Here is a 16,337-nt window from a genome sequence, read left to right on the forward strand (position 1 = left end):
GCAAGTGCTGCAGGTGAGGGTCGAGGTGACCCAGTTTCTGTTATCGATAATGTTGTATTAGAGTTAACCACATTGTTTGTGAATACAGCTGGTGATGTGTTCGGTACTAAAGAAAAAACACCTCATGAGTTCAAGTCTAAAAATAACTTCATAAATGGTATGACCAAGACTGTCGTAATATGAAAAGAATATACAGGAAAAAAAGAAGAACATTTAAAGTTTCAAAAAAACCTCTAGATAAGGTTGTGTTACAACAAGTTAATAAAGACTACAAAAGAATCTTAAAGAAAAAAGTATTTAAACCATGTGCATTTTATGAAAAGCAAGTTTTCTTATATGGCCCGTCACGATGTGAAAGGTTTTTGGAAATATTTTAAAGATAAACCTGGCCCTAGCTCCAAGAATGTCTCATTTGATGAACTGTATAATTACTTTAAAGACATTAAATAGAGCTACAGATGAAAGTGGCTGTTTTGCAACACAGCCGAACGACATTGATAATGATCTCAACAAAAGCTTTGACACTAAAGAAATAGAACAAGCAATTAATAAACTTAAAAATAAGAAAGCATGATTGAAATGAATATATTATTTCAACCAAATCTATTCTTTTAAAATTGTATTGCGAACTGTTTAACCTAATTTTACAGACAGGACATTTGCCTGATGGGAATGATCAAACCAATTTATGAGAAAACGGGGGATGTTTCCAGAACACTATAGACCAATAACCATTTTATCCTGCCTAGGGAAATTGTTTACAAGTGTTATTAATCTGCGTTTAACACGTTATGTTGAAAGTAATGAAATACTATCTGAAGCTCAAGCCGGATTCCGTAAAGGATACTCTACTGTTTGATAATATCTACGTTTTGAATAGTATCATTGAACTATTGAAATATTCAGGTAAAAAACTATTTTGTGTTTTTGTTGATTTTCAAAAAGCCTTTGATAATGTGTGGAGGAACGGACTGTGGCTTAAACTTGTAAGCTATGGTATTTCAGGAAAATTATTTACTCTTATAAGGAATATGTACAATGATATTAAGTCATGTATTTGTCTAAACGGTCAAATATCTGTTTTTTTCAACTGTGATAAGGTGTCCGTCAAGGAGAAAACCTGTCGCCTTTGTTATTTGCTATTTTTTGGAACGACATAGAAACCTATTTGCAATCTAATAATTGTGATGGTATCAACATTGGCACACTTAAACTTTTCCTTCTTTTATACGCTGATGATACGGTGCTCTTTGCTGAATCCCCTGAAGGTCTACAGCACTCTTTAGATAATTTCGAGAAATATTGCACTGAATGGAAACTCAAGATAAATATGCGAAAAACAAAAGTTATTATCTTTGGCACTTCTGCAATTATTCTGCGTAAGAAAAAGTATGTTTTTAAAATTCATAATGTTGAACTAGATAATTGTGATTGTTACTCTTATCTAGGTATAAAGTTTCACATGAACCGAAAATTTAACCAAGCCACAATATCTCTTATGGAACAAGGACATAAAGCTATGTATTATTTGTTATCCAAAGCTAGAAACTTAAATCTACCATAAGATTGTTTATTTATTGCGTTCGACCACATGGTTGTTCCAATTCTTCTATACTGTTGTGAAGTCTGGGGTTTTACAGACTTTTCTATCATTGAAAATGTCCACAAGTTATTTTTAAAATTAAGTTTAGAATGATTGGTGGTATGGCATGTAGTGTTTGCCAACATATTTATGACGGCCTTGTACGACCTATTTTATGATATGGCCCTCCCATTTTGGGATTGAGAAGAGAGTATTAATGTATAAATACTGTGCAGAATAGAGCTCAGGGACTTCATGTGGGGTTGGCACAAAGTCATCTGATTTGGCTTCCAGAGGCGACATGGGCTGTAACTGTCCCGGAGCTGTGCTTCAGAGACCAGGGTCACTAAGTAAGAATAAAATAATACTAGATAAACGTGGTAAACGTCCACGGTTTACACCGCTACTGCAACTTTGCATTTTGTAACATATTATTGTAGATATAATTATTGAAATATGCCTACCGACAATGACTGTAAAAGAAGTACTGATCTAAATTCTCTATAATTCTCTATAATTCTTTGATCCAGCCTATTCTGACGTATGGGGCAGGTATTTGGGGACTCTATGAACACAAATGCCTTAACACAATCCAAAACAGAGCGTGTCGCTTTTTCCTTGGAGCCAGTTGTAAAACTTCGAACATCGCTACGAGATGAGATATGGGTTGGACCTCTTGTGTAACCAAACAACGTCTTGAGGTCTTCAGATTGTGGATGAGAGTAGGACTTATGCACGAATCCAGACTACCAAACAAGATACATAAGTGGTCACTCAACCGGAAGAGATCCTGGGAACATCTGCTGCAGAAGCTGAGTAAAGCCTTGGGATTTGAGCAACACTTAACCGCAGTTCATTTTAAAATCCACTGTACAACTTATTCGCAAGCATCTGAACATACAGGATGAACAGAAGTGGTTAACTGACCTATGGGGCGATAAAGGAAATTTAACAAACGGAAATAAACTTATCGCATGTTTAAGAAAGACCTGTACCCAGAAGCTTATGTAACCAATACAATGTCTAGACACCACCGCAAGCCCTTCATACGACTGAGAGCCTGCAGTCTGCCTCTGTGTGTAGAGACAGGCAGATATTCTCAGCCGCCTATTCCACTTCATGACAGAATCTGTCCTCTCTGCCCCCTAGAGATCGAGGATGAAGCCCATTTCACCATCACCTGCCCACTGTACTCACATATAATGTACGACGTCTTCAGGTATGCTCTGAATGTAGGCGATGAATTTATGCATAAAAACCCAACAGAAAAGTATGTGTTTTTAATGCAAAATCCTAATTGCCAACTCTTACTTGCTTCTAAGATTCATCTCATGGTCAGAAGAAGGAATACTCTTTTATGATTTATGAAGTTAACGTAATGTATGTATGTATGTATGTATGTATGTATGTATGTATGTATGTATGTATGTATGTATGTATGTATGTATGTATGTATGTATGTATGTATGTATGTATGTATGTATGTATGTATGTATGTATGTGTGTATGTATGTATGTATGTATGTATGTATGTATATATGGTGTGTGTGTGTGTGTGTGTGTGTGTGTGTGTCTATGTGTATGTTGTGTATGTTGTGTGTTTGTGTGTATGCGTGTATGTATGTGTGTGTATGTGTGTATGCGTTCGACTGAATGCATGTTTGTGCGAGAATCTATGTTGTTGATAGATCTGTATGATTGCTCTCGTACAGGTTTTGGTATGATTCATGTTTTAATTACATATTGAATGTAGGGACTGTTTGTCATTTGTACTTTCTTAACTTATTGTTGTTCTGTGATATTTTATATTATAGTGTCTCATGGGCCATATGGCCGAGTGCTTTTTATCATTCTATGAATGTACATTTTGTATTTTATCATATAATATGCACGTGACACTTAAATAAACATTCTCTCTCTCTCTCTCTCTCTCTCTCTCTCTCTCTCTCTCTCTCTCTCTCTCTCTCTCTCTCTCTCTAGAATATTATAACACTTACAAAAAATAAAACACTTGCAACGTGCTCAAGAAGACTTTGCTGATGTGCCACGAAGTATGCATAATATGTGTATGCTGATACGTTCCAGCCCCCAAAACAACAACAAAGAACAAAGTCGTGTGTTAATACGCTGATCATAGTAGTCATTGAAACTGTAGAATTGAAACTAAACAAAAGAACATTCTTGAATGGCTGATAGATGGTCTAGATTGTATGGATACAGAACTAAAGCCCATAACTGTCGTTCGGAATACTCTGTGTGTTTTGTCGAGGTCGCACGATCAAACGTCATATTCCAAGTGTCACTTTCATGATCTAATTAGCGATGCTCTGATTGTTCATTGTGAAAGGTCGGTCTGCCGTGACCCACTAAGATAACATTTTAATGAGATTGTAACATGCTAGGGTATGAACTGAACTCCTCACTCTCAGATCAGCGTACGTAACTCTAACTATTCAGTCGGGTTTCCCGTTTCTGTTTGTTCCTGTTCAAGCGTTACACGATATACCCCTTATTGTAAAATACTTAAATCTTATCTCCGCACAACGGAATGAATCCCAGATAAGGAACACGTTTTCTGTTAGTCCATACATTAGGCATTTCAGAAATGTGTGATCGTGTGCAGGGTTTGTTGTCAACAACTGTTGTTAATGTGTCACGGTCCAGCTTTACCTTAAGCGAATAATTGATACAAACCTTATATCTCTGTGTACAAGGAGGGTCTTTCGTACCTGGACTTAGGGGGCGTTCAATTGTAGGTCACCTTATACGGGGTATTCTCAGGACGACGACCGCTCGAATTTTTCCATTCGCAGGACGACGACCGCCGGTACGCCTTTGGTGTGTGGGGTTGTTTTATGAGGGGATTAACTCCTTGGTTAGTGTCAAAAACTGAAATGTGTTCACTGAATTGGTGAACTCGGATTTTGATAATCTAGTGAGTACCATTTACTCAACTGATTGACTCAACAGTTACTCTGTTATAAATCTCCTTAACATGGTAGTCTGTCGAGGAAATAGAACAGACTAGACGAAAACGTAAATCAGCCTTCAATAAAGCAAAACGCGACTACAAATATTTAAACATAGCCCACGAACTAAACAACCAGGTTCAAAAACTAGTCCAAATAGCCAAAAGTAGAGACTGGAAAAAATTCTGCGAAGGTATAAATAACCGTACAGATGCCAGAACGGTCTGGCGCAAAATCCACGCCATTAGAGGCTTAAAAGGACATAAAAAAACCTAACATTAACAGCTAAACCAACCCCGCCCCAAATGCAAATAATCTCGCCAACCACTTTTCGGTCGTTAGCAGTAACACCAACTTCAGCCAAACCCACAAAAGAATCAAACACTAACAATCTAGAAATAAATCAACCATACACAATGGAGGAGCTCCTCTACGTAATCCAAAACAGGAAAAAGGGCACAGCTCCAGGATTAGACCTAACCTCTTACCAAATAATCAAAAAACTCCCCCTAAAACTACTCCAGGCACTACTCAAACTATACAATCCCATCTACCTAAACGGACAGGTTCCTACTCCCTGGAAACAGGCCCTAGTCATACCACTTAATGGAATCAATGGCTAAAAATAGATTACAACATTACTTAACCCAAAATAACATCATAAACCCAGATCAAAGCGGTTTCACTCCTGGCCGCTCAACCCTAGATAACCTCGCCCGACTAGAACAAGATATTAAGACAGGACAACTAAATAAACAATATACCACAGGCATCTTCTTAGACTTCTCTAAAGCTTTCGACATGGTATGGCACGATGGGCTAATACAAAAACTTAAAAAAATAGTCAGATAATAAACTACAACCAGGACTTCCTAAACAATCGTAAAATAACCGTGGGTATAGACCAAACTCTATCGGACCAATGTCCCCTAGAAAATGGCACTCCACAGGGCAGTATCCTCAACCCCACCCTCTTCAATAGAATGATAAACGATCTATTCGAGGGCCTATCCCCTAAAGTAAACACATCAAAATTCGCGGATGATGGAGCCATCTGGATCGGCACTAAAAGCATGAAAATGGCCCAAAATTTACTCCAAAAATCTCTTAATAAAATACAACAATGGGCTGACAAATGGGGCTTCTCCCTTCGACATGGTATGGCACGATGGGCTAATACAAAAACTTAAAAAAATAGTCAGATAATAAACTACAACCAGGACTTCCTAAACAATCGTAAAATAACCGTGGGTATAGACCAAACTCTATCGGACCAATGTCCCCTAGAAAATGGCACTCCACAGGGCAGTATCCTCAACCCCACCCTCTTCAATAGAATGATAAACGATCTATTCGAGGGCCTATCCCCTAAAGTAAACACATCAAAATTCGCGGATGATGGAGCCATCTGGATCGGCACTAAAAGCATGAAAATGGCCCAAAATTTACTCAAAAAATCTCTTAATAAAATACAACAATGGGCTGACAAATGGGGCTTCTCCCTTAACTCAGAAAAAACATCAGGAATAGTATTCAAACATAAAAACATGAAACCCGCTTCCCCAATCCTCCAACTAAACAATCAAACAATCAAATTTCAAAAACAAACCAAATTCTTAGGACTTATTTTCGATGAACATCTCACCTGGGATGCTCACATCCAAAACCTAACAACGAAATGCAGTAAAGACCTAAACACCCTAAGATGCCTAACTGGCTCTAACTGGGGAGCCTCCAAAGATACTCTCCTCTCTCTCTACATATCACTAATTAGATCAAAACTAGACTACGGCTGCGCCATATACAACACCCTTAACAACTCCCTATCTAAAAAACTTGACTAAAACTAAAAAACCGCATTACAAACCACCCTCAATCTAAACAAGGCTCTCACTCCAGAAGCAATACTAAACCCACAAAATAAACTAAAAAACTTCAAGGCCTTAGGCGTATTCTTAATCAAAACGGAACTAATAAAACGCATCTAAAAACATAATAACCTACCAAATCAAAATTACATAAACAAACAAACATCCACCATACCCAGCTCCCTTAGTTCTCCTCCCCAACCCCATCGGCATCTATTCCAAATCTCAAAATTCCCAAATCATATATAAGCAACCCCTAAAGCCCCCTCTTAGGGTTGCACAGGCCACCTTCGCCCCTTTCGGAAACACATTAAATGGCCTGACCGGGCCCGTTTGCGAAATACGCATCAGTCGGAAAGCGCACGTTAAATCTCCAAAGTAAGTAAGTAAGTAAGTAAGTAAGTAAGTAAGTAAGTAAGTAAGTAAGTAAGTAAGTAAGTAAGTAAGTAAATAAGTAAGTAAGTAAGTCATTAAAAGCGTAAACAAGCAAAAAATCACCAAAAAATGGCACAACCTATATCTAAACTCAAATAGCCAAATCAAAAAAGTACTCAGCAAACCATTAACCAAACCAAAAATTCTCCATCCATCAAAAAAAATCGACAGAGTAATCACTAAACTCCAAACAGGACACACCAACCTAAATAACCACCTAAAAAAAAATAAAAAAAACACACTACAGGTAACTGCCCACATTGCAAACAACTAGAAACCCCAGAACACGCACTCATCCACTGCACACATTACGTAACACATCGAACCGCATTACAAACCACCCTCAATCTAAACAAGGCTCTCACTCCAGAAGCAATACTAAATCCACAAAATAAACTAGAAAACTTCAAGGCCTTAGGCGTATTCTTAATCAAAACGGAACTAATAAAACGCATCTAAAAACACTATAATCTACCAAATTAAAATACGCATCAGTTGTAAAGCGCACGTTTATCTTCAAATACAACTGCGTCATGAAACTATTGCCAGGGTTTGCCATTCGGAGTGTTCGCAGTACTTTCCTGCTCTCATTTACAGTAACTCGGGGTACGGTTGCTATCAAGACGATGTGTTGAAGTGAAACTCGTGGTGCAAAGTATGACTCAAACGTGTTTCATCACTATTTGATAGTGATTCACAAACACAAGAGGCAAAATATTTCTATAATCATAAGCAGTCTCTGCTAAAATCAGAGTCCATTGCATCATGAGCACGTTTAAATAGTGCTGGTAACAGGTGTTCGCGAATAAACACATCCTTATGTTTATCGCTTTTATTTATGTGCCTGTATCTCTGGCTCCTCGGTCGAGGTTAGTGAAATATGCATAAGTGTTTCTTTATGAATGCAAATATAGGTTTCAGATAACCATTGTTCAGTTTCACTGTTTCAAGTGTTTTAATTTGTCTCTAATATTACATATTTTTCCTGATTCGCAGGAGACAATGTCCATAGCAATGTTCTTTCATAATATAGCTGTAATAAGGGCTGAATCTTCCTTATTCAATAAATAGACATTGGACCTTTACTGATTATTGCTGCCTGTTTGCTGACTGAAGGTGTAAATGTCGTTCTGATTGCACAAAATCACGTTCACACGCCATAACATATTTCTTTGTTTGATTCAACTATGGGAAACAAATCAGTTTTGGCCCATGACACGCTCTGCCAGATAGAAACTATTAATCATTGTAGTTCAATGTCGAAATTCGCCAAAACAATAACGTAAGTATTTTAGAGCAAACGTATTTCATGTCTAGACTGTTGAGTTTACATTGTCTACCTTGTGAAGCTATGAAACTAACAGAAGGCATATCGCCATGTTACGTGCTAATGCTGATTAACAACAACGGAACGTGTCTGGAAAATAAGTAGGGCTTGAATAGGCTTTAAGTCCTGGATAGATGGTTTGTAAACATATCAGTTGTGTTTCAAGTGCATACACACTGGATAGTTTACTGGATAGCTAGACCATTTAGAGTGAGTGGCTGGGTTTACCTGTTTCAAGGACGGACATTAATAATATATTGTCCTTCCCTGTGGATTGTTGCCAATCATACTCTACGAACAATACCTTTCCAAACCAACATGGCGAATGGGAATGAGACTGTGTTGGAGAAGGAAACAGACTTTTGCAGCTATAAGTTTGGAATTGTCATTAAGGACGAAAATCATGTGACGACAATAAGTGAAATGCTGACACTTAGTCCTCACACATGATTCTGTGAGGATAGTTGTCGACCTGTATCAGAGCCGGTCTCTGTTCCTCGCCGACTGGAGCTATGAGGTGAACTTAAAGTCCTAACGTGGGACACAACGGGGAAATTCATGGTGCAAATGGAAGTTGACCTGTGGTGTCATTGACTGAACCTAGTGTGAATTTTAGAACAGTTTTTGGGGCAACAAGTCTAGTGAGGGGCGGCGATGAGTTGCGTTGACTGTGACCTTTCCTCATACTCAAAGCTGGCACGCTGTGATATCACTACAATAACGTCCACATCTCCCCCTATCTATGGCTACATAGTGTAGTATTTTTTACAAATATATTTGTTCTATTGAATGTCATTAAATCAACTTGAAAGTTACCGAATGGCATAGCAGCAAATGCACAGCGCAAGAACTATCGATCTTGTTTGCAAAACACTACCATAATTTAATTAGAAACAGAAACAGTCGAACACGTGCAAAACCTTATTGAATACATGTATATATATCAAACATGACACATTGGAACAGTGTAAGGTGCATCCAGTATTTTAAATGTAAGGGAATCATTTACTTGTCAAATGCAACGTTTCATGTTTTCTGACTTCAACGTAAAAGCACAACCGTGAGGTATACAATGAGGTTTGGTACACATGTTTTAAGACTGTACAAAATATACACAACTGTATGACTGTACACAAACACAACTGTATGACTATACACAAACACAACTGTTTGACTGTACACATACACTTCTGTGTGACTGTACACAAACACTTCTGTATGACTGTTCGGAACACAGGTGGCATTCGCCGTCGTGGCGTGCGAATGGGAAATGAGCGGTTACAGGCCGGCAAAGCCACATTTCGAAAATAGATAGCCCAAATTGATGTGGCTCTCGCGGCAATGGTTATGGTTGCGTGATTGTATAATGTGGCTCTTGCAGCTATGCTGTCAAAACATGCTTTGTGATTCTAACAGGTTACCGTATATAACAAAACAAGTCTTGTTTTCTCATTTTTTATTCAACAAGGATAACATATTCATCAAAACTTTACATTGATGAATATGAATAGCATATGAATATCATAATGGATTTAATGTCATTACTGCATTACTGCAATACGTGCATCGATTGCCTTGTACTTCTTTCGGACTGTGGCTTAAACTTGTAAGCTATGGTATTTCAGGAAAATTATTTACTCTTATAAGGAATATGTACAATGATATTAAGTCATGTATTTGTCTAAACGGTCAAATATCTGGGTTTTTTCAACTGTGATAAGGTGTCCGTCAAGGAGAAAATCTGTCGCCTTTGTTATTTGCTGTTTTTTGGAACGACATAGAAACCTATTTGCAATCTAATAATTGTGATGGTATCAACATTGGCACACTTAAACTTTTCCTTCTTTTATACGCTGATGATACGGTGCTCTTTGCTGAATCCCCTGAATGTCTACAGCACTCTTTAGATAATTTCGAGAAATATTGCACTGAATGGAAACTCAAGATAAATATGCGAAAAACAAAGGTTATTATCTTTGGCACTTCTGCAATTATTCTGCGTAAGAAAAAGTATGTTTTTAAAATTCATAATGTTGCACTAGATAATTGTGATTGTTACTCTTATCTAGGTATAAAGTTTCACATGAACCGAAAATTTAACCAAGCCACAATATCTCTTAAGGAACAAGGACATAAAGCTATGTATTATTTGTTATCCAAAGCTAGAAACTTAAATCTACCATTAGATTGTTTATTTATTGCGTTCGACCACATGGTTGTTCCAATTCTTCTATACTGTTGTGAAGTCTGGGGTTTTACAGAATTTTCTATCATTGAAAATGTCCACAAGTTATTTTTAAAATTAAGTTTAAGATTACGTAAGAGCACTACCACTTATATGCTATATGGCGAGACAGGTAGCCTACCACTCGATATTATAGTTAAAAAAGGAGTATTGGCCTTTTGGTGCAACCTGATATTGTCAAAAAATGTAAATAAGCTCTCTGTTGTTAATCATAAGACTTTATATCAAAAACACTGTCATAACATTTTGCATTCACCTTGGTTGTTACATGTCAAAAACATTCTGGATAGCTGTGGTTTAAGTTATGTTTGGCACAATCAGACAGTAAACAGTAAAGAGTTATTGTTAAATCTAGTGGAACACAGATTAAAGGACCATTTTCTTCAAAATTGGCACAGTGCCCAAACGGCATCATCAAAAGGTTTATTTTATAGTTGTATAAAACCCAACTTTAGTCTAGAACAATATTAATCCCTTTCTAAAATTTCGAACAACTAATCATTTTCTACCTGTAGAAACAGGGAGGTGGAAAAATATACCATCTGGAAGACGACTATGTCATTTATGCAATTCCTCTGTGGGAGATGAATACCACTACCTGATCAAATGTCCATATTTTACAAATGAACGAGAACAATATCTCCAAAAATATTACTATACTTATCCAAACTATTATAAGCTAGAAACAGTTAATGACTTGCCCAAAGATTTCAACTGTAAGAAAATTGAGTAAATTTATCCGTTGTATATTTAATGTTGTAAACCTATATCAACAGCCTCTGTAACATAGTTGCTACTTATTGTAACTGTACACAATGTACCGCTGTGAGAGGTCTTATTGGAATAAAAGATGATGATGATGATGATGATGATTAGAGCTTGGATTTGTTAACAGCCTGAGATGGACAATGCCCATTCATATAATAGGGGTGAGGCAATTAAGCATTTGAATTATTGTAGGCGAATTGAGGTGAAGGCGAAATGAGGGCAAGCCCATATGACAGTTTCACCTGTTCCATGTGTTAAAACAAGTACGTGCTATAAACCGTCGCGACTTCAGAGGACGGCAGGTTTGGTTTGACTGTACACTTCGGCGCTTCCGCTGCGAGCTTCGAGCACCACACCGATCTCTGGCCTATAATCTAACACGCAAGAGAAAAGAAATACCCGGAGACGCAGATAGCATTCTCCAGCAGTAATTTGCAATGTAAAAGGGTAACCTGGCGGGTTTTGTTGTGTTTGCAGCGTTTTTTAGGTAAAGAGGTCACCTGTATCCACATGAATACACCAAAACAACTGATTGCGCAATCGGCCATCTGTTTATATACGTTCGAGTAGCTGTCCATCTGTCATGAAATGTTCACTGACTAGGGGGAATTTATATGTGTGATAAGTAAGTTTTAATAAAACATGCATCTCAAGTTTTTGAGTACGCTCCTACTAGCTCCTAACTCATTTATTTCCTGAGAATATTCAAACAGAATTACTGGCCTACTGTTAATAATTAATCAGCTAATCATGGGCTGTGACCATTGTTAAGTGGGTAGACTGGCTGTGTTTGTTTAATTAATCCCACCTACTCCACTGGCTTACAATGGATGTCACACTAATGGGATATCTTACTAATGGGATGTAACCAGGTAAACTGGGGTTCGCTCACCGAGTGGATGCCCTACAACTAGCTAGTCCTCGCGGGGATTGCCTAAAAGTCGGGCCGGGCCAAGACAGGCCAAAGTGTTACTGGCTAATTACTTCATTATCGGCGATCATACCTACATATAATTGATGAAACATACACACATGATATTAATGAACAATCATCAAATAAAAAAGTGCACCATAAATAAGTAATTCGGAGTAAATCGCTTGAAAACCAGAGAGTGGAGCTGTGTGTAAGCGTCGCTGATCTTGGTAACATGTAAAAGAGCAATCGTTAAACTAAATAAGATCAAATACTTCTAGCTATCGTGATACAAATTTCCATCTGTCGGCATAGCGTTTATATTTATAGGAACGTACTATATATAAGTAAATACTACTTTATAATGTCACTGATCGTCGTATTTAAAGCAGACACGTTGGTTAAAGTAGACCTCTTCTCCCTATACTCTCAACAGTCACTCAAGTGTTCGGTCCGACATGGCCCGGGCTGTCAAAATCAACTTAAACCGCACAGATGTATCATCAAATGGATTCACATCTATAAACTAGTATAATATCTACCTAAATACCACTTTATAGTGTCTCAGATCGCTGTACTCGGCCAAGTCGGACCCAACACAAGCCAAACACTTCTGATAGAGACTATGTTGAGAATGTAGAGGAAGAGGGCTTCACTTTGAGCCCCTGTTTTTCTTTAAATACGATGTACCGTGACATTATAAAGTGGTATATAGGTAGATATAACACTAATATATAGATGTAAACACATTTGAAGATACATCTGTATGTTTAAAGTTGATTTTGACGGCCCGGGCCAAGTCGGACCCAACACAAGCCAAACACTTCTGATAGAGACTATGTTGAGAATGTAGAGGGAAAAGGGCTTCACTTTGAGCCCCTTGTTTTCTTTAAGTACAGCGATCTGAGACACTATAAAGTGGTATTTAGGTAGATATAATACAAATCTATAGATGTGAATCCATTTGATGATACATCTGTGCGGTTGAAGTTGATTTTGACAGCCCGGGCCAAGTCGGACCGAACACAAGCCAAACACTTCTGATAGAGACTATGTTGAGAATGTAGAGGGAAAAGGGCTTCACTTTGAGTACCTTGTTTTCTTTAAATACAGCAAACTGAGACACTATAAAGTGGTATATAGGTCGATATAATGCTAGTCTATAGATTTAAAGACATTTGAAGATACATTTGTGTGTTTAAAGTGCATTTTAACAGCCCGGGCCAAGTCGGACCGAACACAAGTCAAACACTTCTGATAGAGACTATGTTGAGAATGTAGAGTGAAAAAGGCTTCCCTTTGAGCTCTGTGTTTTTTAAACTACTGAAATATGAGACAATCAAGTGGTATATAATTAGATATAATACTAGTCTTTAGATATAAAGAATGTTAGGAACTTTAGAAGTGCTTGGACAGTTATTAACACGTGTCGTGTCAGTCCTTTGACATTCGCGAATATCCACTTCCAGGAAACATCCTGCGTTGGTTTTACACGAATTAATAAAGGTTAATTACCTTAACACGTTAATTAATGAAAGAAGAGTAGTCAAAATACTGTCGTTTCCTGCCCAGGACATCACACCCCTACACGCTAAGGTCGGTGAGAAGCATTCTAATCAAAGAATACACACAGACAAGACACTGACTTTTCTACGGGACTCACGGTATGTAGTCATAATCATCAGTTTATTATTCATGTTGAAGGTGCATTTTTATTCAAACTCAATTAAATAAGCAAAACTATACGTTTGTGGACATTTGAGATCTGCCTATGCGCGTTTCGTTTTATTATTCTGCAATCCATTTTTAATATTACCCGCTGGCCCGGCCCGACTTTTCTTGGCCCGACTTTTAGGCAATCCCGTCTTCGCGCCATCAACTAGCGTCAGGACATGACATGCACTGGAAACTTATCGCAAGACGCAAAACGCGCAAATGCTAGTATCTGAGAAAAGACAACATGAAATTCACATAAAATACTTACAACTTACCCTAAGGTTCGTTAAGGGATGTTTGACTGGCAAGTGGTGCCAAACCCGAAGGATCGTGTAGCACAACAGACAAACACGATCTTCGGTTTCAGCAGGTTTTAATAATAACAAGGACCGATTTTATACGCTGGTACAACAAACACTTGACAAGGGCGTGGCAGAGACTGTGAGAGAGGCTATGGACTATTTCAGGCGTGTTCTTCTGCCGTTTTCGTCTGGACTGCTCGGTCGGTCTGGCCCTGGTCAGTGTTCAGCGCCCTTCTCTGCCTCTCTCCCGAAAAGGGGTAACGAGATCTGTGACGTGAGAGCCACTGCAAGAAACCTGAGCGCTAAATTAGCTGCGCCCGCTAAACTCCACAGTTGCCACCAGATATTTATTAGAAATTGGAAAAGTACTCACTGTTATTTGAAAGAAATATATCCGACGGTCTTCCTGCGTTCAATGCAGAACCAGAGATAACGCTGTTTATTATACTCACGTGATCGCCTCCTAGCAAACATGTCATCCAATCAAACTGCTTCATTGGACTAGGAAACCACACGGCCACTTGATATTGCTCACACATACATCAGTCATCAGATATCAGATACCGAAGTCGCTAGAGGTTTCGCGTGTAATAAATGTGGAAGTAAACACTAGAGCTACCCGCGCTGAATACAGTTATACAATGGAGTAAATGTATAATGTATTATCGACATAAGCCTGTATACATGGTGGCCGAGAGGGGGCGTCGCTTTATCGACAGCTTACGGTGGACGTTGATAAATCTAAAATGAATTTATCATTTAAAATTTGTGAATCAACCATGGCTGATGCTAATACTCGATAGTTTGTTACATCGGTACAATCTGAATGGCATGACTATGCTATTTCTACTCTACTGTATGCATTTTATAACGTTTCATGTTTAACTTTTATCACGTGTTGTGTAATTTAATCGCTACCTCAGTCACAATGTTATCATGTATCCCGGGCTGGTAGTTCGGGATATCTGTTCTCCAAACACAGGAGTCCATCATTAGGTCTACAACACTTTATTTGTGATATAATAATTACAGCATCTGTATGATCAAGCCCCTACCAACAGAAAGTATTCTAATTTTAACCGTCAAATCACTGACCAGTGATGCCTCTCTGGTCAGTCTGTAGTATCCCCTCCCCTCATTCACAATGTTAAGCTTCAGTGGCCAACCGGCCATTCTCTAGTGTTAATTTGAAGCCACTTACCCGCGCATGACTCCGTGCTGCTGGCCATGGTAATAATAACCCAGCTGCCGTTAAAAAAATGTTGGGCAGCACTGTGATTATATAAGACATGCTATTCTGGTGCGTGTATCAGACTGTGTACGGACAAAATGTAACAACTTGAAGGATGTGGAGATTATACGGCCGCTTCTATCATTCATACTTTGAGTAATCCTTGTATATATTTGTCGTTGTGAGAATAACATTCCAAACTTTATACATTAAGTACTGTATTTGATGATACATATATAGAAAATATCTATATCCTTCAGACGCTGATACGTTTAAAGGAAAGTGTCTAATTCTTGACCTTGAGTAGATATTAAGTGTTACCCGACAAACAATTCATGCTCCACCCAACTCCCTTGTTCACGATTTTGCAATACCCCAAATCGTTAGGTAGAAACGCATCCCACTTTTGAAATCGTATTTAGATCTCTGATTGTATGGATCTTTAAGACGGCTGACTCTATGCCAATTCTGTTTTTTTTTCAGATTAGTACGTTACTTATCGATTATTTGACCTGTACTAAATTAACATACAGTTATATGTATGTTATATGCTTTAATATGATTCCCATCAATATTTTCCCTTTAGTTATTGTAATCTTTTTAAATTGTAAAATGTAAAAGTGAATAAACGTATAAAACTTAACGTGTATGTACAACTGTCCAACCACAGTATACAACACCTGCGAACATTCAATGATAGTCAGTCTTCAGAATTTGGATGACAAAATGACAACGAATATCAGTTTGGATAACAACGTCTTTATTATACATACTCAACGTTCCAGGGCTACTTCTTCCCCTTCATCTCCTAATGAAGGGGCAAGGTGTAGCCCTGAAAGGTAGTATATGTTCGACTGTCCTCGCGGGTGTTGTGCGCTTCCGCGGGTGTAGGTGAGTTAGGATCTGGGGTGTCTGCGTGTGAGATGATGCGTGTGTCTGTCATGTTTTGGAGTGTTACTTACTTACTTACTTACTTACTTA

At 38.1% G+C, this 16,337-nt stretch overlaps 1 protein-coding gene across 3 annotated transcripts in view; it reads right to left on the reverse strand.

Moving 5' to 3' along the window:
* The window catches only part of LOC139465431 (uncharacterized), a 71,389-nt gene extending 56,835 nt beyond the window's left edge, over positions 1–14,554 (reverse strand). Inside the window, exon 1 of one of the 3 annotated variants that reach the window (XM_071247143.1) lies at positions 14,499–14,542. The gene's annotated coding sequence lies outside the window, so the exon portion shown is untranslated. Of the gene's footprint in view, positions 1–14,498 lie in introns of all 3 variants that reach the window. The other 2 variants (XM_071247144.1, XM_071247142.1) reach the window with 2 other exon arrangements.
* Positions 14,555–16,337: the final 1,783 nt, after the last annotated feature.

The sequence above is a fragment of the Haliotis cracherodii genome, unplaced genomic scaffold (assembly GCF_022045235.1).
Source record: "Haliotis cracherodii isolate W230 unplaced genomic scaffold, xgHalCrac1.p SCAF_18, whole genome shotgun sequence".
NCBI classification, from domain to species: domain Eukaryota; kingdom Metazoa; phylum Mollusca; class Gastropoda; order Lepetellida; family Haliotidae; genus Haliotis; species Haliotis cracherodii.